Below are 25,514 nucleotides of genomic sequence, written 5' to 3' on the forward strand. Positions count from 1 at the left end.
TGATGGTACAGTGAACTAGAGTGGCAGCACAACACCACAGTAGTGATGGTACAGTGAACTAGAGTGGCAGCACAACACCACAGTAGTGATGGTGATGGTACAGTGAACTAGAGTGGCAGCACAACACCACAGTAGTGATGGTGGTGGTACAGTGAACTAGAGTGGCAGCACAACACCACAGTAGTGATGGTACAGTGAACTAGAGTGGCAGCTCAACACCACAGTAGTGATGGTACAGTGAACTAGAGTGGCAGCACAACACCACAGTAGTGATGGTGGTGGTACAGTGAACTAGAGTGGCAGCACAACACCACAGTAGTGATGGTACAGTGAACTAGAGTGGCAGCACAACACCACAGTAGTGATGGTACAGTGAACTAGAGTGGCAGTACAATACCACAGTAGTGATGGTACAGTGAACTAGAGTGGCAGCACAACACCACAGTAGTGATGGTACAGTGAACTAGAGTGGCAGCACAACACCACAGTAGTGATGGTACAGTGAACTAGAGTGGCAGCACAACACCACAGTAGTGATGGTGATGGTACAGTGAACTAGAGTGGCAGCACAACACCACAGTAGTGATGGTGGTGGTACAGTGAACTAGAGTGGCAGCACAACACCACAGTAGTGATGGTACAGTGAACTAGAGTGGCAGCACAACACCACAGTAGTGATGGTGGTGGTACAGTGAACTAGAGTGGCAGCACAACACCACAGTAGTGATGGTACAGTGAACTAGAGTGGCAGCACAACACCACAGTAGTGATGGTACAGTGAACTAGAGTGGCAGTACAATACCACAGTAGTGATGGTACAGTGAACTAGAGTGGCAGCACAACACCACAGTAGTGATGGTACAGTGAACTAGAGTGGCAGCACAACACCACAGTAGTGATGGTACAGTGAACTAGAGTGGCAGCACAACACCACAGTAGTGATGGTGATGGTACAGTGAACTAGAGTGGCAGCACAACACCACAGTAGTGATGGTGGTGGTACAGTGAACTAGAGTGGCAGCACAACACCACAGTAGTGATGGTACAGTGAACTAGAGTGGCAGCACAACACCACAGTAGTGATGGTACAGTGAACTAGAGTGGCAGCACAACACCACAGTAGTGATGGTGGTGGTACAGTGAACTAGAGTGGCAGCACAACACCACAGTAGTGATGGTACAGTGAACTAGAGTGGCAGCACAACACCACAGTAGTGATGGTACAGTGAACTAGAGTGGCAGTACAACACCACAGTAGAGATGGTACAGTGAACTAGAGTGGCAGCACAACACCACAGTAGTGATGGTACAGTGAACTAGAGTGGCAGCACAACACCACAGTAGTGATGGTGATGGTACAGTGAACTAGAGTGGCAGCACAACACCACAGTAGTGATGGTGGTGGTACAGTGAACTAGAGTGGCAGCACAACACCACAGTAGTGATGGTGGTGGTACAGTGAACTAGAGTGGCAGCACAACACCACAGTAGTGGTGGTACAGTGAACTAGAGTGGCAGCACAACACCACAGTAGTGATGGTGGTGGTACAGTGAACTAGAGTGGCAGTACAACACCACAGTAGTGGTGGTACAGTGAACTAGAGTGGCAGCACAACACCACAGTAGTGATGGTGGTGGTACAGTGAACTAGAGTGGCAGCACACCACAGTAGTGATGGTGGTGGTACAGTGAACTAGAGTGGCAGTACAACACCACAGTAGTGGTGGTACAGTGAACTAGAGTGGCAGCACAACACCACAGTAGTGATGGTGGTGGTACAGTGAACTAGAGTGGCAGCACAACACCACAGTAGTGATGGTGGTGGTACAGTGAACTGGAGTGGCAGCACAACACCACAGTAGTGATGGTACAGTGAACTAGAGTGGCAGCACAACACCACAGTAGTGATGGTACAGTGAACTAGAGTGGCAGCACAACACCACAGTAGTGATGGTACAGTGAACTAGAGTGGCAGCACAACACCATAGTAGTGATGGTGGTGGTACAGTGAACTAGAGTGGCAGCACAACACCACAGTAGTGATGATGGTGGTGGTACAGTGAACTAGAGTGGCAGCACAACACCACAGTAGTGATGGTGGAGGTACAGTGAACTAGAGTGGCAGTACAACACCACAGTAGTGATGGTGGTGGTGCAGTGAACTAGAGTGGCAGCACAACACCACAGTAGTGATGGTGGTGGTACAGTGAACTAGAGTGGCAGTACAACACCACAGTAGTGGTGGTACAGTGAACTAGAGTGGCAGCACAACACCACAGTAGTGATGGTGGTGGTACAGTGAACTAGAGTGGCAGCACAACACCACAGTAGTGATGGTGGTGGTACAGTGAACTGGAGTGGCAGCACAACACCACAGTAGTGATGGTACAGTGAACTAGAGTGGCAGCACAACACCATAGTAGTGATGGTGGTGGTACAGTGAACTAGAGTGGCAGCACAACACCACAGTAGTGATGGTACAGTGAACTAGAGTGGCAGCACAACACCATAGTAGTGATGGTGGTGGTACAGTGAACTAGAGTGGCAGCACAACACCACAGTAGTGATGATGGTGGTGGTACAGTGAACTAGAGTGGCAGCACAACACCACAGTAGTGATGGTGGAGGTACAGTGAACTAGAGTGGCAGTACAACACCACAGTAGTGATGGTGGTGGTGCAGTGAACTAGAGTGGCAGCACAACACCACAGTAGTGATGGTGATGGTACAGTGAACTAGAGTGGCAGCACAACACCACAGTAGTGATGGTGGTGGTACAGTGAACTAGAGTGGCAGCACAACACCACAGTAGTGGTGGTACAGTGAACTAGAGTAGCAGCACAACACCACAGTAGTGATGGTGGTGGTACAGTGACCTAGAGTGGCAGCACAACACCACAGTAGTGGTGGTACAGTGAACTAGAGTGGCAGCACAACACTACAGTAGTGATGGTACAGTGAACTAGAGTGGCAGCACAACACCACAGTAGTGATGGTGGTGGTACAGTGAACTAGAGTGGCAGCACAACACCACAGTAGTGATGGTGGTGGTACAGTGAACTAGAGTGGCAGCACAACACCACAGTAGTGATGGTGGTGGTACAGTGAACTAGAGTGGCAGCACAACACCACAGTAGTGATGGGGGTGGTACAGTGAACTAGAGTGGCAGCACAACACCACAGTAGTGACGGTGGTGGTACAGTGAACTAGAGCGGCAGCACAACACCACAGTAGTGATGGTGGTGGTACAGTGAACTAGAGTGGCAGCACAACACCACAGTAGTCATGGTGGTGGTACAGTGAACTAGAGTGGCAGCACAACACCACAGTAGTGATGGTGATGGTACAGTGAACTAGAGTGGCAGCACAACACCACAGTAGTGATGGTGATGGTACAGTGAACTAGAGTGGCAGCACAACACCACAGTAGTGATGGTGGTGGTACAGTGAACTAGAGTGGCAGCACAACACCACAGTATTGATGGTGATGGTACAGTGAACTAGAGTGGCAGCACAACACCACAGTAGTGATGGTACAGTGAACTAGAGTGGCAGCACAACACCACAGTAGTGATGGTACAGTGAACTAGAGTGGCAGCACAACACCACAGTAGTGATGGTGATGTTAGTGAACTAGAGTGGCAGCACAACACCACAGTAGTGATGGTGATGGTACAGTGAACTAGAGTGGCAGCACAACACCACAGTAGTGATGGTACAGTGAACTAGAGTGGCAGCACAACACCACAGTAGTGATGGTGGTGGTACAGTGAACTAGAGTGGCAGCACAACACCACAGTAGTGATGGTGGTGGTACAGTGAACTAGAGTGGCAGCACAACACCACAGTAGTGATGGTGGTGGTACAGTGAACTAGAGTGGCAGCACAACACCACAGTAGTGATGGTGGTGGTACAGTGAACTAGAGTGGCAGCACAACACCACAGTAGTGATGGTGATGGTACAGTGAACTAGAGTGGCAGCACAACACCACAGTAGTGATGGTGGTGGTACAGTGAACTAGAGTGGCAGCACAATACCACAGTAGTGATGGTACAGTGAACTAGAGTGGCAGCACAACACCACAGTAGTGATGGTACAGTGAACTAGAGTGGCAGCACAACACCACAGTAGTGATGGTGGTGGTACAGTGAACTAGAGTGGCAGCACAACACCACAGTAGTGATGGTACAGTGAACTAGAGTGGCAGCACAACACCACAGTAGTGATGGTACAGTGAACTAGAGTGGCAGTACAACACCACAGTAGTGATGGTACAGTGAACTAGAGTGGCAGCACAACACCACAGTAGTGATGGTACAGTGAACTAGAGTGGCAGCACAACACCACAGTAGTGATGGTACAGTGAACTAGAGTGGCAGCACAACACCACAGTAGTGATGGTGATGGTACAGTGAACTAGAGTGGCAGCACAACACCACAGTAGTGATGGTGGTGGTACAGTGAACTAGAGTGGCAGCACAACACCACAGTAGTGATGGTACAGTGAACTAGAGTGGCAGCTCAACACCACAGTAGTGATGGTACAGTGAACTAGAGTGGCAGCACAACACCACAGTAGTGATGGTGGTGGTACAGTGAACTAGAGTGGCAGCACAACACCACAGTAGTGATGGTACAGTGAACTAGAGTGGCAGCACAACACCACAGTAGTGATGGTACAGTGAACTAGAGTGGCAGTACAATACCACAGTAGTGATGGTACAGTGAACTAGAGTGGCAGCACAACACCACAGTAGTGATGGTACAGTGAACTAGAGTGGCAGCACAACACCACAGTAGTGATGGTACAGTGAACTAGAGTGGCAGCACAACACCACAGTAGTGATGGTGATGGTACAGTGAACTAGAGTGGCAGCACAACACCACAGTAGTGATGGTGGTGGTACAGTGAACTAGAGTGGCAGCACAACACCACAGTAGTGATGGTACAGTGAACTAGAGTGGCAGCACAACACCACAGTAGTGATGGTGGTGGTACAGTGAACTAGAGTGGCAGCACAACACCACAGTAGTGATGGTACAGTGAACTAGAGTGGCAGCACAACACCACAGTAGTGATGGTACAGTGAACTAGTGTGGCAGTACAATACCACAGTAGTGATGGTACAGTGAACTAGAGTGGCAGCACAACACCACAGTAGTGATGGTACAGTGAACTAGAGTGGTAGCACAACACCACAGTAGTGATGGTACAGTGAACTAGAGTGGCAGCACAACACCACAGTAGTGATGGTGATGGTACAGTGAACTAGAGTGGCAGCACAACACCACAGTAGTGATGGTGGTGGTACAGTGAACTAGAGTGGCAGCACAACACCACAGTAGTGATGGTACAGTGAACTAGAGTGGCAGCACAACACCACAGTAGTGATGGTACAGTGAACTAGAGTGGCAGCACAACACCACAGTAGTGATGGTGGTGGTACAGTGAACTAGAGTGGCAGCACAACACCACAGTAGTGATGGTACAGTGAACTAGAGTGGCAGCACAACACCACAGTAGTGATGGTACAGTGAACTAGAGTGGCAGTACAACACCACAGTAGAGATGGTACAGTGAACTAGAGTGGCAGCACAACACCACAGTAGTGATGGTACAGTGAACTAGAGTGGCAGCACAACACCACAGTAGTGATGGTGATGGTACAGTGAACTAGAGTGGCAGCACAACACCACAGTAGTGATGGTACAGTGAACTAGAGTGGCAGTACAACACCACAGTAGAGATGGTACAGTGAACTAGAGTGGCAGCACAACACCACAGTAGTGATGGTACAGTGAACTAGAGTGGCAGCACAACACCACAGTAGTGATGGTGATGGTACAGTGAACTAGAGTGGCAGCACAACACCACAGTAGTGATGGTGGTGGTACAGTGAACTAGAGTGGCAGCACAACACCACAGTAGTGATGGTGGTGGTACAGTGAACTAGAGTGGCAGCACAACACCACAGTAGTGGTGGTACAGTGAACTAGAGTGGCAGCACAACACCACAGTAGTGATGGTGGTGGTACAGTGAACTAGAGTGGCAGTACAACACCACAGTAGTGGTGGTACAGTGAACTAGAGTGGCAGCACAACACCACAGTAGTGATGGTGGTGGTACAGTGAACTAGAGTGGCAGCACACCACAGTAGTGATGGTGGTGGTACAGTGAACTAGAGTGGCAGTACAACACCACAGTAGTGGTGGTACAGTGAACTAGAGTGGCAGCACAACACCACAGTAGTGATGGTGGTGGTACAGTGAACTAGAGTGGCTGCACAACACCACAGTAGTGATGGTGGTGGTACAGTGAACTGGAGTGGCAGCACAACACCACAGTAGTGATGGTACAGTGAACTAGAGTGGCAGCACAACACCACAGTAGTGATGGTACAGTGAACTAGAGTGGCAGCACAACACCACAGTAGTGATGGTACAGTGAACTAGAGTGGCAGCACAACACCATAGTAGTGATGGTGGTGGTACAGTGAACTAGAGTGGCAGCACAACACCACAGTAGTGATGATGGTGGTGGTACAGTGAACTAGAGTGGCAGCACAACACCACAGTAGTGATGGTGGAGGTACAGTGAACTAGAGTGGCAGTACAACACCACAGTAGTGATGGTGGTGGTGCAGTGAACTAGAGTGGCAGCACAACACCACAGTAGTGATGGTGGTGGTACAGTGAACTAGAGTGGCAGTACAACACCACAGTAGTGGTGGTACAGTGAACTAGAGTGGCAGCACAACACCACAGTAGTGATGGTGGTGGTACAGTGAACTAGAGTGGCAGCACAACACCACAGTAGTGATGGTGGTGGTACAGTGAACTGGAGTGGCAGCACAACACCACAGTAGTGATGGTACAGTGAACTAGAGTGGCAGCACAACACCATAGTAGTGATGGTGGTGGTACAGTGAACTAGAGTGGCAGCACAACACCACAGTAGTGATGGTACAGTGAACTAGAGTGGCAGCACAACACCATAGTAGTGATGGTGGTGGTACAGTGAACTAGAGTGGCAGCACAACACCACAGTAGTGATGATGGTGGTGGTACAGTGAACTAGAGTGGCAGCACAACACCACAGTAGTGATGGTGGAGGTACAGTGAACTAGAGTGGCAGTACAACACCACAGTAGTGATGGTGGTGGTGCAGTGAACTAGAGTGGCAGCACAACACCACAGTAGTGATGGTGATGGTACAGTGAACTAGAGTGGCAGCACAACACCACAGTAGTGATGGTGGTGGTACAGTGAACTAGAGTGGCAGCACAACACCACAGTAGTGGTGGTACAGTGAACTAGAGTAGCAGCACAACACCACAGTAGTGATGGTGGTGGTACAGTGAACTAGAGTGGCAGCACAACACCACAGTAGTGGTGGTACAGTGAACTAGAGTGGCAGCACAACACTACAGTAGTGATGGTACAGTGAACTAGAGTGGCAGCACAACACCACAGTAGTGATGGTGGTGGTACAGTGAACTAGAATGGCAGCACAACACCACAGTAGTGATGGTGGTGGTACAGTGAACTAGAGTGGCAGCACAACACCACAGTAGTGATGGTGGTGGTACAGTGAACTAGAGTGGCAGCACAACACCACAGTAGTGATGGTGGTGGTACAGTAACTAGAGTGGCAGCACAACACCACAGTAGTGATGGTGGTGGTACAGTGAACTAGAGCGGCAGCACAACACCACAGTAGTGATGGTGGTGGTACAGTGAACTAGAGTGGCAGCACAACACCACAGTAGTGATGGTGGTGGTACAGTGAACTAGAGTGGCAGCACAACACCACAGTAGTGATGGTGATGGTACAGTGAACTAGAGTGGCAGCACAACACCACAGTAGTGATGGTGATGGTACAGTGAACTAGAGTGGCAGCACAACACCACAGTAGTGATGGTGGTGGTACAGTGAACTAGAGTGGCAGCACAACACCACAGTATTGATGGTGATGGTACAGTGAACTAGAGTGGCAGCACAACACCACAGTAGTGATGGTACAATGAACTAGAGTGGCAGCACAACACCACAGTAGTGATGGTACAGTGAACTAGAGTGGCAGCACAACACCACAGTAGTGATGGTGATGTTAGTGAACTAGAGTGGCAGCACAACACCACAGTAGTGATGGTGATGGTACAGTGAACTAGAGTGGCAGCACAACACCACAGTAGTGATGGTACAGTGAACTAGAGTGGCAGCACAACACCACAGTAGTGATGGTGGTGGTACAGTGAACTAGAGTGGCAGCACAACACCACAGTAGTGATGGTGGTGGTACAGTGAACTAGAGTGGCAGCACAACACCACAGTAGTGATGGTGGTGGTACAGTGAACTAGAGTGGCAGCACAACACCACATTAGTGATGGTGGTGGTACAGTGAACTAGAGTGGCAGCACAACACCACAGTAGTGATGGTGATGGTACAGTGAACTAGAGTGGCAGCACAACACCACAGTAGTGATGGTGGTGGTACAGTGAACTAGAGTGGCAGCACACTACCACAGTAGTGATGGTACAGTGAACTAGAGTGGCAGCACAACACCACAGTAGTGATGGTACAGTGAACTAGAGTGGCAGCACAACACCACAGTAGTGATGGTGGTGGTACAGTGAACTAGAGTGGCAGCACAACACCACAGTAGTGATGGTACAGTGAACTAGAGTGGCAGCACAACACCACAGTAGTGATGGTACAGTGAACTAGAGTGGCAGTACAACACCACAGTAGTGATGGTACAGTGAACTAGAGTGGCAGCACAACACCACAGTAGTGATGGTACAGTGAACTAGAGTGGCAGCACAACACCACAGTAGTGATGGTACAGTGAACTAGAGTGGCAGCACAACACCACAGTAGTGATGGTGATGGTACAGTGAACTAGAGTGGCAGCACAACACCACAGTAGTGATGGTAGTGGTACAGTGAACTAGAGTGGCAGCACAACACCACAGTAGTGATGGTACAGTGAACTAGAGTGGCAGCTCAACACCACAGTAGTGATGGTACAGTGAACTAGAGTGGCAGCACAACACCACAGTAGTGATGGTGGTGGTACAGTGAACTGGAGTGGCAGCACAACACCACAGTAGTGATGGTACAGTGAACTAGAGTGGCAGCACAACACCACAGTAGTGATGGTACAGTGAACTAGAGTGGCAGCACAACAACACAGTAGTGATGGTACAGTGAACTAGAGTGGCAGCACAACACCACAGTAGTGATGGTGGTGGTACTGTGAACTAGAGTGGCAGCACAACATCACAGTAGTGATGATGGTGGTGGTACGGTGAACTAGAGTGGCAGCACAACACCACAGTAGTGATGGTGGAGGTACAGTGAACTAGAGTGGCAGTACAACACCACAGTAGTGATGGTGGTGGTGTAGTGAACTAGAGTGGCAGCACAACACCACAGTAGTGATGGTGGTGGTACAGTGAACTAGAGTGGCAGCACAACACCACAGTAGTGATGGTGTTGGTACAGTGAACTAGAGTGGCAGCACAACACCACAGTAGTGGTGGTACAGTGAACTAGAGTGGCAGCACAACACCACAGTAGTGATGGTGGTGGTACAGTGAACTAGAGTGGCAGTACAACACCACAGTAGTGGTGGTATAGTGAACTAGAGTGGCAGCACAACACCACAGTAGTGATGGTGGTGGTACAGTGAACTAGAGTGGCAGCACACCACAGTAGTGATGGTGGTGGTACAGTGAACTAGAGTGGCAGTACAACACCACAGTAGTGGTGGTACAGTGAACTAGAGTGGCAGCACAACACCACAGTAGTGATGGTGGTGGTACAGTGAACTAGAGTGGCAGCACAACACCACAGTAGTGATGGTGGTGGTACAGTGAACTGGAGTGGCAGCACAACACCACAGTAGTGATGGTACAGTGAACTAGAGTGGCAGCACAACACCACAGTAGTGATGGTACAGTGAACTAGAGTGGCAGCACAACACCACAGTAGTGATGGTACAGTGAACTAGAGTGACAGCACAACACCATAGTAGTGATGGTGGTGGTACAGTGAACTAGAGTGGCAGCACAACACCACAGTAGTGATGATGGTGGTGGTACAGTGAACTAGAGTGGCAGCACAACACCACAGTAGTGATGGTGGAGGTACAGTGAACTAGAGTGGCAGTACAACACCACAGTAGTGATGGTGGTGGTGCAGTGAACTAGAGTGGCAGCACAACACCACAGTAGTGATGGTGGTGGTACAGTGAACTAGAGTGGCAGTACAACACCACAGTAGTGGTGGTACAGTGAACTAGAGTGGCAGCACAACACCACAGTAGTGATGGTGGTGGTACAGTGAACTAGAGTGGCAGCACAACACCACAGTAGTGATGGTGGTGGTACAGTGAACTGGAGTGGCAGCACAACACCACAGTAGTGATGGTACAGTGAACTAGAGTGGCAGCACAACACCATAGTAGTGATGGTGGTGGTACAGTGAACTAGAGTGGCAGCACAACACCACAGTAGTGATGGTACAGTGAACTAGAGTGGCAGCACAACACCATAGTAGTGATGGTGGTGGTACAGTGAACTAGAGTGGCAGCACAACACCACAGTAGTGATGATGGTGGTGGTACAGTGAACTAGAGTGGCAGCACAACACCACAGTAGTGATGGTGGAGGTACAGTGAACTAGAGTGGCAGTACAACACCACAGTAGTGATGGTGGTGGTGCAGTGAACTAGAGTGGCAGCACAACACCACAGTAGTGATGGTGATGGTACAGTGAACTAGAGTGGCAGCACAACACCACAGTAGTGATGGTGGTGGTACAGTGAACTAGAGTGGCAGCACAACACCACAGTAGTGGTGGTACAGTGAACTAGAGTAGCAGCACAACACCACAGTAGTGATGGTGGTGGTACAGTGAACTAGAGTGGCAGCACAACACCACAGTAGTGGTGGTACAGTGAACTAGAGTGGCAGCACAACACTACAGTAGTGATGGTACAGTGAACTAGAGTGGCAGCACAACACCACAGTAGTGATGGTGGTGGTACAGTGAACTAGAGTGGCAGCACAACACCACAGTAGTGATGGTGGTGGTACAGTGAACTAGAGTGGCAGCACAACACCACAGTAGTGATGGTGGTGGTACAGTGAACTAGAGTGGCAGCACAACACCACAGTAGTGATGGTGGTGGTACAGTGAACTAGAGTGGCAGCACAACACCACAGTAGTGATGGTGGTGGTACAGTGAACTAGAGCGGCAGCACAACACCACAGTAGTGATGGTGGTGGTACAGTGAACTAGAGTGGCAGCACAACACCACAGTAGTGATGGTGGTGGTACAGTGAACTAGAGTGGCAGCACAACACCACAGTAGTGAAGGTGATGGTACAGTGAACTAGAGTGGCAGCACAACACCACAGTAGTGATGGTGATGGTACAGTGAACTAGAGTGGCAGCACAACACCACAGTAGTGATGGTGGTGGTACAGTGAACTAGAGTGGCAGCACAACACCACAGTATTGATGGTGATGGTACAGTGAACTAGAGTGGCAGCACAACACCACAGTAGTGATGGTACAGTGAACTAGAGTGGCAGCACAACACCACAGTAGTGATGGTACAGTGAACTAGAGTGGCAGCACAACACCACAGTAGTGATGGTGATGTTAGTGAACTAGAGTGGCAGCACAACACCACAGTAGTGATGGTGATGGTACAGTGAACTAGAGTGGCAGCACAACACCACAGTAGTGATGGTACAGTGAACTAGAGTGGCAGCACAACACCACAGTAGTGATGGTGGTGGTACAGTGAACTAGAGTGGCAGCACAACACCACAGTAGTGATGGTGGTGGTACAGTGAACTAGAGTGGCAGCACAACACCACAGTAGTGATGGTGGTGGTACAGTGAACTAGAGTGGCAGCACAACACCACAGTAGTGATGGTGGTGGTACAGTGAACTAGAGTGGCAGCACAACACCACAGTAGTGATGGTGATGGTACAGTGAACTAGAGTGGCAGCACAACACCACAGTAGTGATGGTGGTGGTACAGTGAACTAGAGTGGCAGCACAATACCACAGTAGTGATGGTACAGTGAACTAGAGTGGCAGCACAACACCACAGTAGTGATGGTACAGTGAACTAGAGTGGCAGCACAACACCACAGTAGTGATGGTGGTGGTACAGTGAACTAGAGTGGCAGCACAACACCACAGTAGTGATGGTACAGTGAACTAGAGTGGCAGCACAACACCACAGTAGTGATGGTACAGTGAACTAGAGTGGCAGTACAACACCACAGTAGTGATGGTACAGTGAACTAGAGTGGCAGCACAACACCACAGTAGTGATGGTACAGTGAACTAGAGTGGCAGCACAACACCACAGTAGTGATGGTACAGTGAACTAGAGTGGCAGCACAACACCACAGTAGTGATGGTGATGGTACAGTGAACTAGAGTGGCAGCACAACACCACAGTAGTGATGGTGGTGGTACAGTGAACTAGAGTGGCAGCACAACACCACAGTAGTGATGGTACAGTGAACTAGAGTGGCAGCTCAACACCACAGTAGTGATGGTACAGTGAACTAGAGTGGCAGCACAACACCACAGTAGTGATGGTGGTGGTACAGTGAACTAGAGTGGCAGCACAACACCACAGTAGTGATGGTACAGTGAACTAGAGTGGCAGCACAACACCACAGTAGTGATGGTACAGTGAACTAGAGTGGCAGTACAATACCACAGTAGTGATGGTACAGTGAACTAGAGTGGCAGCACAACACCACAGTAGTGATGGTACAGTGAACTAGAGTGGCAGCACAACACCACAGTAGTGATGGTACAGTGAACTAGAGTGGCAGCACAACACCACAGTAGTGATGGTGATGGTACAGTGAACTAGAGTGGCAGCACAACACCACAGTAGTGATGGTGGTGGTACAGTGAACTAGAGTGGCAGCACAACACCACAGTAGTGATGGTACAGTGAACTAGAGTGGCAGCACAACACCACAGTAGTGATGGTGGTGGTACAGTGAACTAGAGTGGCAGCACAACACCACAGTAGTGATGGTACAGTGAACTAGAGTGGCAGCACAACACCACAGTAGTGATGGTACAGTGAACTAGAGTGGCAGTACAATACCACAGTAGTGATGGTACAGTGAACTAGAGTGGCAGCACAACACCACAGTAGTGATGGTACAGTGAACTAGAGTGGCAGCACAACACCACAGTAGTGATGGTACAGTGAACTAGAGTGGCAGCACAACACCACAGTAGTGATGGTGATGGTACAGTGAACTAGAGTGGCAGCACAACACCACAGTAGTGATGGTGGTGGTACAGTGAACTAGAGTGGCAGCACAACACCACAGTAGTGATGGTACAGTGAACTAGAGTGGCAGCACAACACCACAGTAGTGATGGTACAGTGAACTAGAGTGGCAGCACAACACCACAGTAGTGATGGTGGTGGTACAGTGAACTAGAGTGGCAGCACAACACCACAGTAGTGATGGTACAGTGAACTAGAGTGGCAGCACAACACCACAGTAGTGATGGTACAGTGAACTAGAGTGGCAGTACAACACCACAGTAGAGATGGTACAGTGAACTAGAGTGGCAGCACAACACCACAGTAGTGATGGTACAGTGAACTAGAGTGGCAGCACAACACCACAGTAGTGATGGTGATGGTACAGTGAACTAGAGTGGCAGCACAACACCACAGTAGTGATGGTGATGGTACAGTGAACTAGAGTGGCAGCACAACACCACAGTAGTGATGGTGATGGTACAGTGAACTAGAGTGGCAGCACAACACCACAGTAGTGATGGTACAGTGAACTAGAGTGGCAGCACAACACCACAGTAGTGATGGTACAGTGAACTAGAGTGGCAGCACAACACCACAGTAGTGATGGTGGTGGTACAGTGAACTAGAGTGGCAGCACAACACCACAGTAGTGATGGTACAGTGAACTAGAGTGGCAGCACAACACCACAGTAGTGATGGTACAGTGAACTAGAGTGGCAGTACAACACCACAGTAGTGATGGTACAGTGAACTAGAGTGGCAGCACAACACCACAGTAGTGATGGTACAGTGAACTAGAGTGGCAGCACAACACCACAGTAGTGATGGTACAGTGAACTAGAGTGGCAGCACAACACCACAGTAGTGATGGTGATGGTACAGTGAACTAGAGTGGCAGCACAACACCACAATCACCTCCGTAATGTCACTGTGGTTGACTGCTGCCCTCACCACATCCAGGCCGCTCACCACATCACCTAAGGCAAATGGCCACAGGCCACCACCCGGGAGGTCCCTGGTGGTGATGGCGAACTGGGCACTACTGGGATGCCACGGCCACCACCTGGAGCACACAGCTCCTGCCCGGCCTGACTCCCGGTACTGCCCCTGGAGGTCAGGCAGCAGTGGGGCTCCTCCCCTACCATCATTACTCTCGTAGTCTCCGCCCACCACCCACTCCCCCGGCCAACCCTTCCACTCCACCCACAACAGTTTAGTGTTGCGGTAGGTGTGGCCCCGCTGGCCCGTACACAACAACACAAACTGTCTGGCCAGCGGAGTGTCAGGGGTCAGCCGGATGGTGACCCGCCCTCTTGTTGACCCCGCCCACCCGAGGTCAAGGAACACCAGGGTGCAGGAGGGCTCCAGCACGCCCACAACCTCACTCTCCTGCAGAAAATGAAATAAATCATGCTGATAACTGTATAATAAAATGTTATCATATTAGTTATCACAACTCAGTAAATCAGTAATGTCAGTAAGACTAGTGAGTGTAATAAAGTAACCTGGAGGGTGTGGGCGTGGGCGGGCGTGGGCTGACGCGGGAGTGAGTGGAGGTACAGCTGTCCGTCTTGTAGAGTTATCCTGGCGGAGCGGCGGCCATCTTGGTCTTCCTGGACGGCCAACACCCGGCCAGCCTCCACCAGCCTCTTGACGGGCTCCCTCATCCTGCGGAGGTCCTCAACCTGTGGACAGTGTCAGCCCCATTATCACCTTATTATCATTATTACTTATTATATTATATATTATTATTATCATTATTACCCCTGCATGGGTTTCTGTTAAAGCTCCAAATACTGCATTTGACTCCGTGAGGAGGCCATTTATGAACTGTACTTTGTTGTTTGTTCTTGTTTTCAGTCCTTATATGTTGGCAAAGATGAATGAGGTTACTCTATTAGTGATAGTTTGAATGGGAGACTTTTTCGGCAAGCCCATTATTCGTGGACATAATGAGTTTGTTCTGACCAGTACTGATTGTTGTAGGACAGTTGTCTGTCGTAGTTGTAGTTCCCTTTCGGTGGGTAATTGTATCTGTAATTCTGGAATGCAAGTGGATCTGGCATCCAGTTCCATACACTCTCCATGCTGCTCCTTTTGAATTCTCTGCCGGTCTGGTATAAAAAATTTATAGAGTTTCCTCCAAATTCATTATCCTGCTTGCCACTCTTTATGTAGCGTTCCGTGCCTTTCACGTGAAAGTGTGGGCAGCTGAGGTCATAGCATTTTCTGTCTCCAGTGAGGTTTGGCACATGTCAGGATGGAAAAACCTACATATTGATCCAAATCGACGCTCACCTTTCCTAAGCATATTTAAACATTTTTTGGGATGTTGGTAACTGCATTCTAATCCTTTCTTATTACCAGCATATCTATGTCTGCATATGCCCTTTGCATAAAATTTGCACAAGTCTGTCCTTCTGTTCTGAATTGCTCTATCGGGAACCGTCGTAGTGTCTGTACCTATCGAGCTGTCAGTGCTGTCTGGTACACATTCTAGTTTACTGTCATCTGCATCCTGGCCTACTGAGTCAGAGTTTACAACTTCCTGAGTTTCAGCCTCAGTTTCATCCCTGACTATAGCCTCCGCCCCTTGTATATTAGAATTGTTGTTCCTTTCCCACTCCTTCTGGATGGCTGGTAGGCTTCCAATGAATGATGTTTTCCGATCATGCGTCATGTTATCTAGAAGGTTTTTTAGGATATTCCAAGCTGGCAGGTCATTTTTACACACCCAGAGCAAGTGACCAGCTCTCAGTGCCGTAGTGTTACTCACTCCTGTACAAGCCGAATGGAATCTAGTCTTACAGATATAACATTCAATTCCCGTTACCTTCGTCTTTAAGGAGTTGTTACAGTGGCCACAAATTTGTTTATTTACTCCCATTTTGCCTTGTTTTGTTGTATATATCTATATATTTATAATATTATATGTATACTGTATATTTGTAACAATATATATGTATATATATTTATATGTTTAATATTTATAATATTATATGTATACCGTATATTTGTAATATTATGTATGTTATTTTGTTCAAACTTTATGGCAGGTACTTAGCGTAGGGTAGCGAGGCTGGTCCCCGGTCAGTACAGGTGACCTCTTGTGGCCCAGGTTGATGTCACCAGTTTCCAGTTACCCAATTTATAACCACTGATGCCGCCTCTTGCCACTATTCTATATTTCTAGTATTCTATATTTATAATATTCACTTCCAACTTATATGTTGTTCCTGTAGGTCCAGGGCCCCTCCTCTACTGGCAGGGTGTTGGTGCTGGACCTGTATCTCCAGCTCCCTCTACTGGCAGGGTGTTGGTGCTGGACCTGTATCTCCAGCTCCCTCTACTGGCAGGGTGTTGGTGCTGGACCTGTATCTCCAGCTCCCTCTACTGGCAGGGTGTTGGTACTGGACCTGTATCTCCAGCTCCCTCTACTGGCAGGGTGTTGGTGCTGGACCTGTATCTCCAGCTCCCTCTACTGGCAGGTTGTTGGTGCTGGACCTGTATCTCCAGCCCCTTCTACTAACAGGGTGTTGGTGCTGGACCTGCATCTCCAGCTCCCTCTACTAGCAGGGGGTTGGTGCTGGACCTTTAGCTCCAGCCCCCCCTCTACTGGCAGGGTGTTGGCGCTGGACCTGTATCTCCAGCTCCCTCTACTGGCAGGGTGTTGGTGCTGGACCTGTATCTCCAGCTCCCTCTACTGGCAGGGTGTTGGTGCTGGACCTGTATCTCCAGCTCCCTCTACTGGCAGGGTGTTGGTGCTGGACCTGTAGCTCCAGCCCACCTCTACTGGCAGGGTGTTGGTGCTGGACCTGTATCTCCAGCTCCCTCTACTGGCAGGGTGTTGGTGCTGGACCTGTAGCTCCAGCCCCCCCTCTACTGGCAGGGGGTTGGTGCTGGACCTGTAGCTCCAGCCCCCCTCTACTGGCAGGGGTTTGGTGCTGGACCTGTAGCTCCATCCCCCCCTCTACTGGCATAGGGGGTTGGTGCTAGACCTGTATCTCCTGCCCCCCTCTACTGTCAAGGGGCTGGTGCTGAACCTGAAGCTCCAACCCTCCCCTCTACTGGCAGGGGGTTGGTGCTGGACCTACAGCTCCAGCCCCTCCCTCTACTGGCAGGGGGTTGGTGCTGGACCTGTATCTCCAGCCTCCCTCTACTGGCAGGGGGTTGGTGCTGGACCTGTAGCTCCTGCCTCCCTCTACTGGCCGGGGGTTGGTGCTGGACCTGTATCTCCAGCCCCCCCTCTACTGGCAGGGGGTTGGTGCTGGACCTGTAGCTCCAGCCCCCCTCTACTGGCAGGAGAGTTGGTGCTGGACCTTTAGCTTCAGCTCTCCTCTACTAGCAGAGGAAGTTGGTGCTGGACCTGTAGCTCCAGCCCACCTCTACTGGCTGGGGGTTGGTGCTGGACCAGTAGCTCCAGCCCCCCCTCTACTGGCAGGGGGGTTGGTGCTGGACCTGTATCTCCAGCCCCCCCCTCTACTGGCAGGGGGTTGGTGCTGGACCTGTAGCTCCTGCCCCCCTCTACTGTCAAGGGGTTGGTGCTGGACCTGTAGCTCCAGCCCCCCTCTACTGGCAGGGGGTTGATGTTGGACCTGTAGCTCCATCCTCCCTCTACTGGCAAGGGGTTGGTGGACCTGTAGCTCCAGCCCCCCTCTACTGGCAGGGGGTTGGTGCTGGACCTGTAGCTCCAGCCCCCCTCTACTGGCAGGGGGTTGGTGCTGGACCTGTAGCTCCAGCCCCCCTCTAGTGGCAGGGGGTTGGTGCTGGACTTGTAGCTCCAGGCCGTTTCTACTTGCAGGGGGTTGGTGCTGGACCTGTAGCTCCAGCCCCCCTCTACTGGCAGGGGGTTGGTGCTGGACCTGTAGCTCCAGCCCCCCTCTACTGGCAGGGGGTTGGTGCTGGAAGTGTAGCTCCAGCCCCCCCCCCCCCTCTACTGGCAGGGGGTTGGTGCAGGACCTGTAGCTCCAGCCGCCCTCTACTGGCAGGGGGTTGGTGCTAGACCGGTAGCTCCAGCCCCCCTCTACTGGCAGGGGGTTGGTGCTGGACCTTTAGCTCCAGCCCCCCCCCCTTCTACTGGCGGGGATTGGTGCTGGACTTGTAGCTCCAGCCCCCCTCTACTGGCAGGGGGTTGGTGCTGGACCTGTAGCTCCAGCCCCCCTCAACTGGCAAGGGGTTGGTGCTGGACCTGTAGCTACAGCCCCCCTCTACTGGCAGGGGGTTGATGCTGGACCTGTAGCTCCAGCCCCCCTCTACTGGCAGGGGGTTGGTGCTCGACCTGTAGCTCCAGCCCCCCCTCTACTGGCAGGGGATGGGTGTTGGACCTGTAGCTCCAGCCCCCCTCTAATGGCAGGTTGTTGGTGCTGGACCTGTATCTCCAGCCCCTTCTACTAACAGGGTGTTGGTGCTGGACCTGCATCTCCAGCTCCCTCTACTGGCAGGGGGTTGGTGCTGGACCTTTAGCTCCAGCCCCCCCTCTACTGGCAGGGTGTTAGCGCTGGACCTGTATCTCCAGCTCCCTCTACTGGCAGGGTGTTGGTGCTGGACCTGTATCTCCAGCTCCCTCTACTGGCAGGGTGTTGGTGCTGGACCTGTATCTCCAGCTCCCTCTACTGGCAGGGTGTTGGTGCTGGACCTGTAGCTCCAGCCCACCTCTACTGGCAGGGTGTTGGTGCTGGACCTGTATCTCCAGCTCCCTCTACTGGCAGGGTGTTGGTGCTGGACCTGTAGCTCCAGCCCCCCCTCTACTGGCAGGGGGTTGGTGCTGGACCTGTAGCTCCAGCCCCCCTCTACTGGCAGGGGTTTGGTGCTGGACCTGTAGCTCCATCCCCCCCTCTACTGGCATAGGGGGTTGGTGCTAGACCTGTATCTCCTGCCCCCCTCTACTGTCAAGGGGCTGGTGCTGAACCTGAAGCTCCAACCCTCCCCTCTACTGGCAGGGGGTTGGTGCTGGACCTACAGCTCCAGCCCCTCCCTCTACTGGCAGGGGGTTGGTGCTGGACCTGTATCTCCAGCCTCCCTCTACTGGCAGGGGGTTGGAGCTGGACCTGTAGCTCCTGCCTCCCTCTACTGGCCGGGGGTTGGTGCTGGACCTGTATCTCCAGCCCCCCCTCTACTGGCAGGGGGTTGGTGCTGGACCTGTAGCTCCAGCCCCCCTCTACTGGCAGGAGAGTTGGTGCTGGACCTTTAGCTTCAGCTCTCCTCTACTAGCAGAGGAAGTTGGTGCTGGACCTGTAGCTCCAGCCCACCTCTACTGGCTGGGGGTTGGTGCTGGACCAGTAGCTCCAGCCCCCCCTCTACTGGCAGGGGGGTTGGTGCTGGACCTGTATCTCCAGCCCCCCCCCTCTACTGGCAGGGGGTTGGTGCTGGACCTGTAGCTCCTGCCCCCCTCTACTGTCAAGGGGTTGGTGCTGGACCTGTAGCTCCAGCCCCCCTCTACTGGCAGGGGGTTGATGTTGGACCTGTAGCTCCATCCTCCCTCTACTGGCAAGGGGTTGGTGGACCTGTAGCTCCAGCCCCCCTCTACTGGCAGGGGGTTGGTGCTGGACCTGTAGCTCCAGCCCCCCTCTACTGGCAGGGGGTTGGTGCTGGACCTGTAGCTCCAGCCCCCCTCTAGTGGCAGGGGGTTGGTGCTGGACTTGTAGCTCCAGGCCGTTTCTACTTGCAGGGGGTTGGTGCTGGACCTGTAGCTCCAGCCCCCCTCTACTGGCAGGGGGTTGGTGCTGGACCTGTAGCTCCAGCCCCCCTATACTGGCAGGGGGTTGGTGCTGGAAGTGTAGCTCCAGCCCCCCCCCCTCTACTGGCAGGGGGTTGGTGCAGGACCTGTAGCTCCAGCCGCCCTCTACTGGCAGGGGGTTGGTGCTAGACCGGTAGCTCCAGCCCCCCTCTACTGGCAGGGGGTTGGTGCTGGACCTTTAGCTCCAGCCCCCCCCCCTTCTACTGGCGGGGATTGGTGCTGGACTTGTAGCTCCAGCCCCCCTCTACTGGCAGGGGGTTGGTGCTGGACCTGTAGCTCCAGCCCCCCTCAACTGGCAAGGGGTTGGTGCTGGACCTGTAGCTACAGCCCCCCTCTACTGGCAGGGGGTTGATGCTGGACCTGTAGCTCCAGCCCCCCTCTACTGGCAGGGGGTTGGTGCTCGACCTGTAGCTCCAGCCCCCCCTCTACTGGCAGGGGATGGGTGTTGGACCTGTAGCTCCAGCCCCCCTCTAATGGCAGGAGGTTGGTGCTGGACCTGTAGCTCCAGCCCCCTCTACTGGCAGGGGGTTGGTGCTGGACCTGTAGCTTCAGCCCCCTTCTACTGGCAGGGGGGTTGGTGCTAGACCTGTAGATCCAGGCCCCCCTCTACTGTCAGGGGGTTAGGGCTGGACCAGTAGCTCCAGCCCCACTCTTCTGGCAGGGGGTTGGTGCTGGACCTGTAGCTCCAGCCTCTCTACTGTCAAGGGGTTGGTGCTAGACCAGTAGCTCCAGCCCCCCTCTACTGGCAGGGGGTTGGGGCTGGACCAGTAGCTCCAGCACCCCTCTACTGGCAGGGGGTTGGTGCTGGACCTGTAGCTCCAGCCCCCCTCTACTGGCAGGGGGTTGATGCTGGACCTGTAGCTCCAGCACCCCTCTACTGGCAGGGGGTTGGTGCTGGACTTGTAGCTCCAACCCCCCCCCCTCTACTGGAAAGGGGTTGGTGCTGGACCTGTAGCTCCAGCCCCCCTCTAATGGCAGGGGTTGGTGCTGGACCTGTAGCTCCAGCCTCCCTCTACTGGCAAGGGGTTGGTGCTGGACCTTTAGCTCCAGCCCCTCCTCTAATGGCAGGGGGGATGTTGCTGGGCCTGTAGCTCCAGCCCCCATCTACTGGCAGGGGGGTTGGTGCTAGACCTGTAGGTCCAGGCCCCCCTCTACTGGCAGGGGGTTGGTGCTGGACCTGTAGCTCCAGCCCCCCTCTACTGGCAGGGGGTTGGGGCTGGACCTGTAGCTCCAGCCCCCCTCTACTGGCAGGGGGTTGGGGCTGGACCTGTAGCTCCAGCCCCCCTCTACTGGCAGGGGGTTGGTGCTGGACCTGTAGCTCCAGCCCCCCTCTACTGTCAAGGGGTTGGTGCTGGACCTGTAGGTCCAGCCCCCCCTCTACTGGCAGGAGGGTTGGTGCTGGACCTGTAGCTCCAGCCCCCCTCTACTGGCAGGGGGTTGGTGCTGGACCTGTAGCTCCAGCCCCCCTCTACTGGCAGGGGGTTGGTGCTGGACCCGTAGCTCCTGCCCCCCTCTACTGGCAGAGGGTTGGTGCTGGACCCGTAGCTCCTGCCCCCCTCTACTGTCAAGGGGTTGGTGCTGGACCTGTAGGTCCAGCCCCCCCTCTACTGGCAGGAGGGTTGGTGCTGGACCTGTAGCTCCAGCCCCCCTCTACTGGCAGGGGGTTGGTGCTGGACCTGTAGCTCCAGCCCCCCTCTACTGGCAGGGGGTTGGTGCTGGACCCGTAGCTCCTGCCCCCCTCTACTGTCAAGGGGTTGGTGCTGGACCTGTAGCTCCAGCCCCCCCTCTACTGGCAGGGGGTTGGTGCTTGACCAGTAGCTCCAGCACCCCTCTACTGGCAGGGGGTTGGTGCTGGACCTGTAGCACCAGCCCCCCTCTACTGGCAGGGGGTTGGTGTTAGGCCTGTAGCTCCAGCCCCCCCTCTACTGCCAGGGGGTTGGTGCTGGACCTGTAGCTCCAGCCCCCCTCTGCTGACAGGGGGTTGGTGCTGGACCTGTAGCTCCAGCTCCCCTCTACTGCCAGGGGGTTGGTGTTAGACCTGTAGCTCCAGCCCCCCCCCCCCCTCCCCCTCAACTGGCAGGGGGTTGTTGCTGGACATGTAGCTCCAGCCCCCCCCCTCTCTACAGGAAAGGGGTTGGTGCTGGGCCTGTAGCTCCAGACCCCTTCTACTGGCAGGGGGTTGGTGCTAGACCTGTAGATCCAGGCCCCCTCTACTGTCAGGGGATTAGTGCTGAACCTGTAGCTCCAGGCTCCCTCTACTGGCAGGGGGTAGGGGCTGGACCTCTATCTCAAGCACCCCTCTACTGGCAGGGGGTTGGGGCTGGACCTGTAACTCCAGCCCCCCTCTACTGCCAGGGGGTTGGTGCTTGACCTGTAGCTCCAGCCCCCCTCTAATGGCAGGAGGTTGCTGCTGCACATGTAGCTCCAGCCCCCCCTCCCCCCTCTACTGGAAAGGGGTTGGTGCTCGACCTCTATCTCCAGCCCCTCCTCTAATGGCAGGGGGTTGGTGCTGGACCTGTAGCTCCAGCCTCCCTCTACTGGTAAGGGGTTGGTGCTCGACCTCTATCTCCAGCCCCTCCTCTAATGGCAGGGGGGTTGTTGCTGGACATGTAGCTCCAGCCCCCCCTCTACTGGCAGGGGGTTGGTGCTGGACCTGTAGCTCCAGCCCCCTTCTACTGGCAGGGGGGTTGGTGCTAGACCTGTAGGTCCAGGCCCCCCTCTACTGGCATTGGGGGTTAGTGCTGGACCTGTAGCTCCTGCCCCCCTCTACTGTCAGGGGATTAGTGCTGAACCTGTAGCTCCAGGCCCCCTCTACTGGCAGGGGGTTGGTGCTGGATCTGTAGCTCCAGCCCCCCTCTACTAGCAGGGGATTGGTGCTGGACCTGTAACTCCAGCCCCCCTCTACTGGCAGGGGATTGGTGCTGAACCTGTACCTCCTGCCCCCCCTCTACTGGCAGGGGGTTGGTGCTGGACCTGTAGCTCCAGCCCCCTCTCTACTGTCAAGGGGTTGGTGCTGAACCTGAAGCTCCAACCCTCCCCTCTACTGGCAGGGGGGGGGGGATGGTGCTGGACCTGTAGCTCCTGCCCCCCCTCTACTGGCAGGGGGTTGGTGCTGGACCTGTAGCTCCTGCCCCCCTCTACTGTCAAGGGGTTGGTGCTGGACCTGTAGCTCCAGCCCCCCTCTACTGGCAGGGGGTTGATGTTGGACCTGTAGCTCCATCCTCCCTCTACTGGCAAGGGGTTGGTGGACCTGTAGCTCCAGCCCCCCTCTACTGGCAGGGGGTTGGTGCTGGACCTGTAGCTCCAGCCCCCCTCTACTGGCAGGGGGTTGGTGCTGGACCTGTAGCTCCAGCCCCCCTCTAGTGGCAGGGGGTTGGTGCTGGACTTGTAGCTCCAGGCCGTTTCTACTTGCAGGGGGTTGGTGCTGGACCTGTAGCTCCAGCCCCCCTCTACTGGCAGGGGGTTGGTGCTGGACCTGTAGCTCCAGCCCCCCTCTACTGGCAGGGGGTTGGTGCTGGAAGTGTAGCTCCAGCCCCCCCCCTCTACTGGCAGGGGGTTGGTGCAGGACCTGTAGCTCCAGCCGCCCTCTACTGGCAGGGGGTTGGTGCTAGACCGGTAGCTCCAGCCCCCCTCTACTGGCAGGGGGTTGGTGCTGGACCTTTAGCTCCAGCCCCCCCCCCCTTCTACTGGCGGGGATTGGTGCTGGACTTGTAGCTCCAGCCCCCCTCTACTGGCAGGGGGTTGGTGCTGGACCTGTAGCTCCAGCCCCCCTCAACTGGCAAGGGGTTGGTGCTGGACCTGTAGCTACAGCCCTCCTCTACTGGCAGGGGGTTGATGCTGGACCTGTAGCTCCAGCCCCCCTCTACTGGCAGGGGGTTGGTGCTCGACCTGTAGCTCCAGCCCCCCCTCTACTGGCAGGGGATGGGTGTTGGACCTGTAGCTCCAGCCCCCCTCTAATGGCAGGTTGTTGGTGCTGGACCTGTATCTCCAGCCCCTTCTACTAACAGGGTGTTGGTGCTGGACCTGCATCTCCAGCTCCCTCTACTGGCAGGGGGTTGGTGCTGGACCTTTAGCTCCAGCCCCCCCTCTACTGGCAGGGTGTTGGCGCTGGACCTGTATCTCCAGCTCCCTCTACTGGCAGGGTGTTGGTGCTGGACCTGTATCTCCAGCTCCCTCTACTGGCAGGGTGTTGGTGCTGGACCTGTATCTCCAGCTCCCTCTACTGGCAGGGTGTTGGTGCTGGACCTGTAGCTCCAGCCCACCTCTACTGGCAGGGTGTTGGTGCTGGACCTGTATCTCCAGCTCCCTCTACTGGCAGGGTGTTGGTGCTGGACCTGTAGCTCCAGCCCCCCCTCTACTGGCAGGGGGTTGGTGCTGGACCTGTAGCTCCAGCCCCCCTCTACTGGCAGGGGTTTGGTGCTGGACCTGTAGCTCCATCCCCCCCTCTACTGGCATAGGGGGTTGGTGCTAGACCTGTATCTCCTGCCCCCCTCTACTGTCAAGGGGCTGGTGCTGAACCTGAAGCTCCAACCCTCCCCTCTACTGGCAGGGGGTTGGTGCTGGACCTACAGCTCCAGCCCCTCCCTCTACTGGCAGGGGGTTGGTGCTGGACCTGTATCTCCAGCCTCCCTCTACTGGCAGGGGGTTGGAGCTGGACCTGTAGCTCCTGCCTCCCTCTACTGGCCGGGGGATGGTGCTGGACCTGTATCTCCAGCCCCCCCTCTACTGGCAGGGGGTTGGTGCTGGACCTGTAGCTCCAGCCCCCCTCTACTGGCAGGAGAGTTGGTGCTGGACCTTTAGCTTCAGCTCTCCTCTACTAGCAGAGGAAGTTGGTGCTGGACCTGTAGCTCCAGCCCACCTCTACTGGCTGGGGGTTGGTGCTGGACCAGTAGCTCCAGCCCCCCCTCTACTGGCAGGGGGGTTGGTGCTGGACCTGTATCTCCAGCCCCCCCCCCCTCTACTGGCAGGGGGTTGGTGCTGGACCTGTAGCTCCTGCCCCCCTCTACTGTCAAGGGGTTGGTGCTGGACCTGTAGCTCCAGCCCCCCTCTACTGGCAGGGGGTTGATGTTGGACCTGTAGCTCCATCCTCCCTCTACTGGCAAGGGGTTGGTGGACCTGTAGCTCCAGCCCCCCTCTACTGGCAGGGGGTTGGTGCTGGACCTGTAGCTCCAGCCCCCCTCTACTGGCAGGGGGTTGGTGCTGGACCTGTAGCTCCAGCCCCCCTCTAGTGGCAGGGGGTTGGTGCTGGACTTGTAGCTCCAGGCCGTTTCTACTTGCAGGGGGTTGGTGCTGGACCTGTAGCTCCAGCCCCCCTCTACTGGCAGGGGGTTGGTGCTGGACCTGTAGCTCCAGCCCCCCTATACTGGCAGGGGGTTGGTGCTGGAAGTGTAGCTCCAGCCCCCCCCCTCTACTGGCAGGGGGTTGGTGCAGGACCT

The sequence above is a fragment of the Procambarus clarkii genome, chromosome 38 (assembly GCF_040958095.1).
Source record: "Procambarus clarkii isolate CNS0578487 chromosome 38, FALCON_Pclarkii_2.0, whole genome shotgun sequence".
NCBI lineage: Eukaryota > Metazoa > Arthropoda > Malacostraca > Decapoda > Cambaridae > Procambarus > Procambarus clarkii.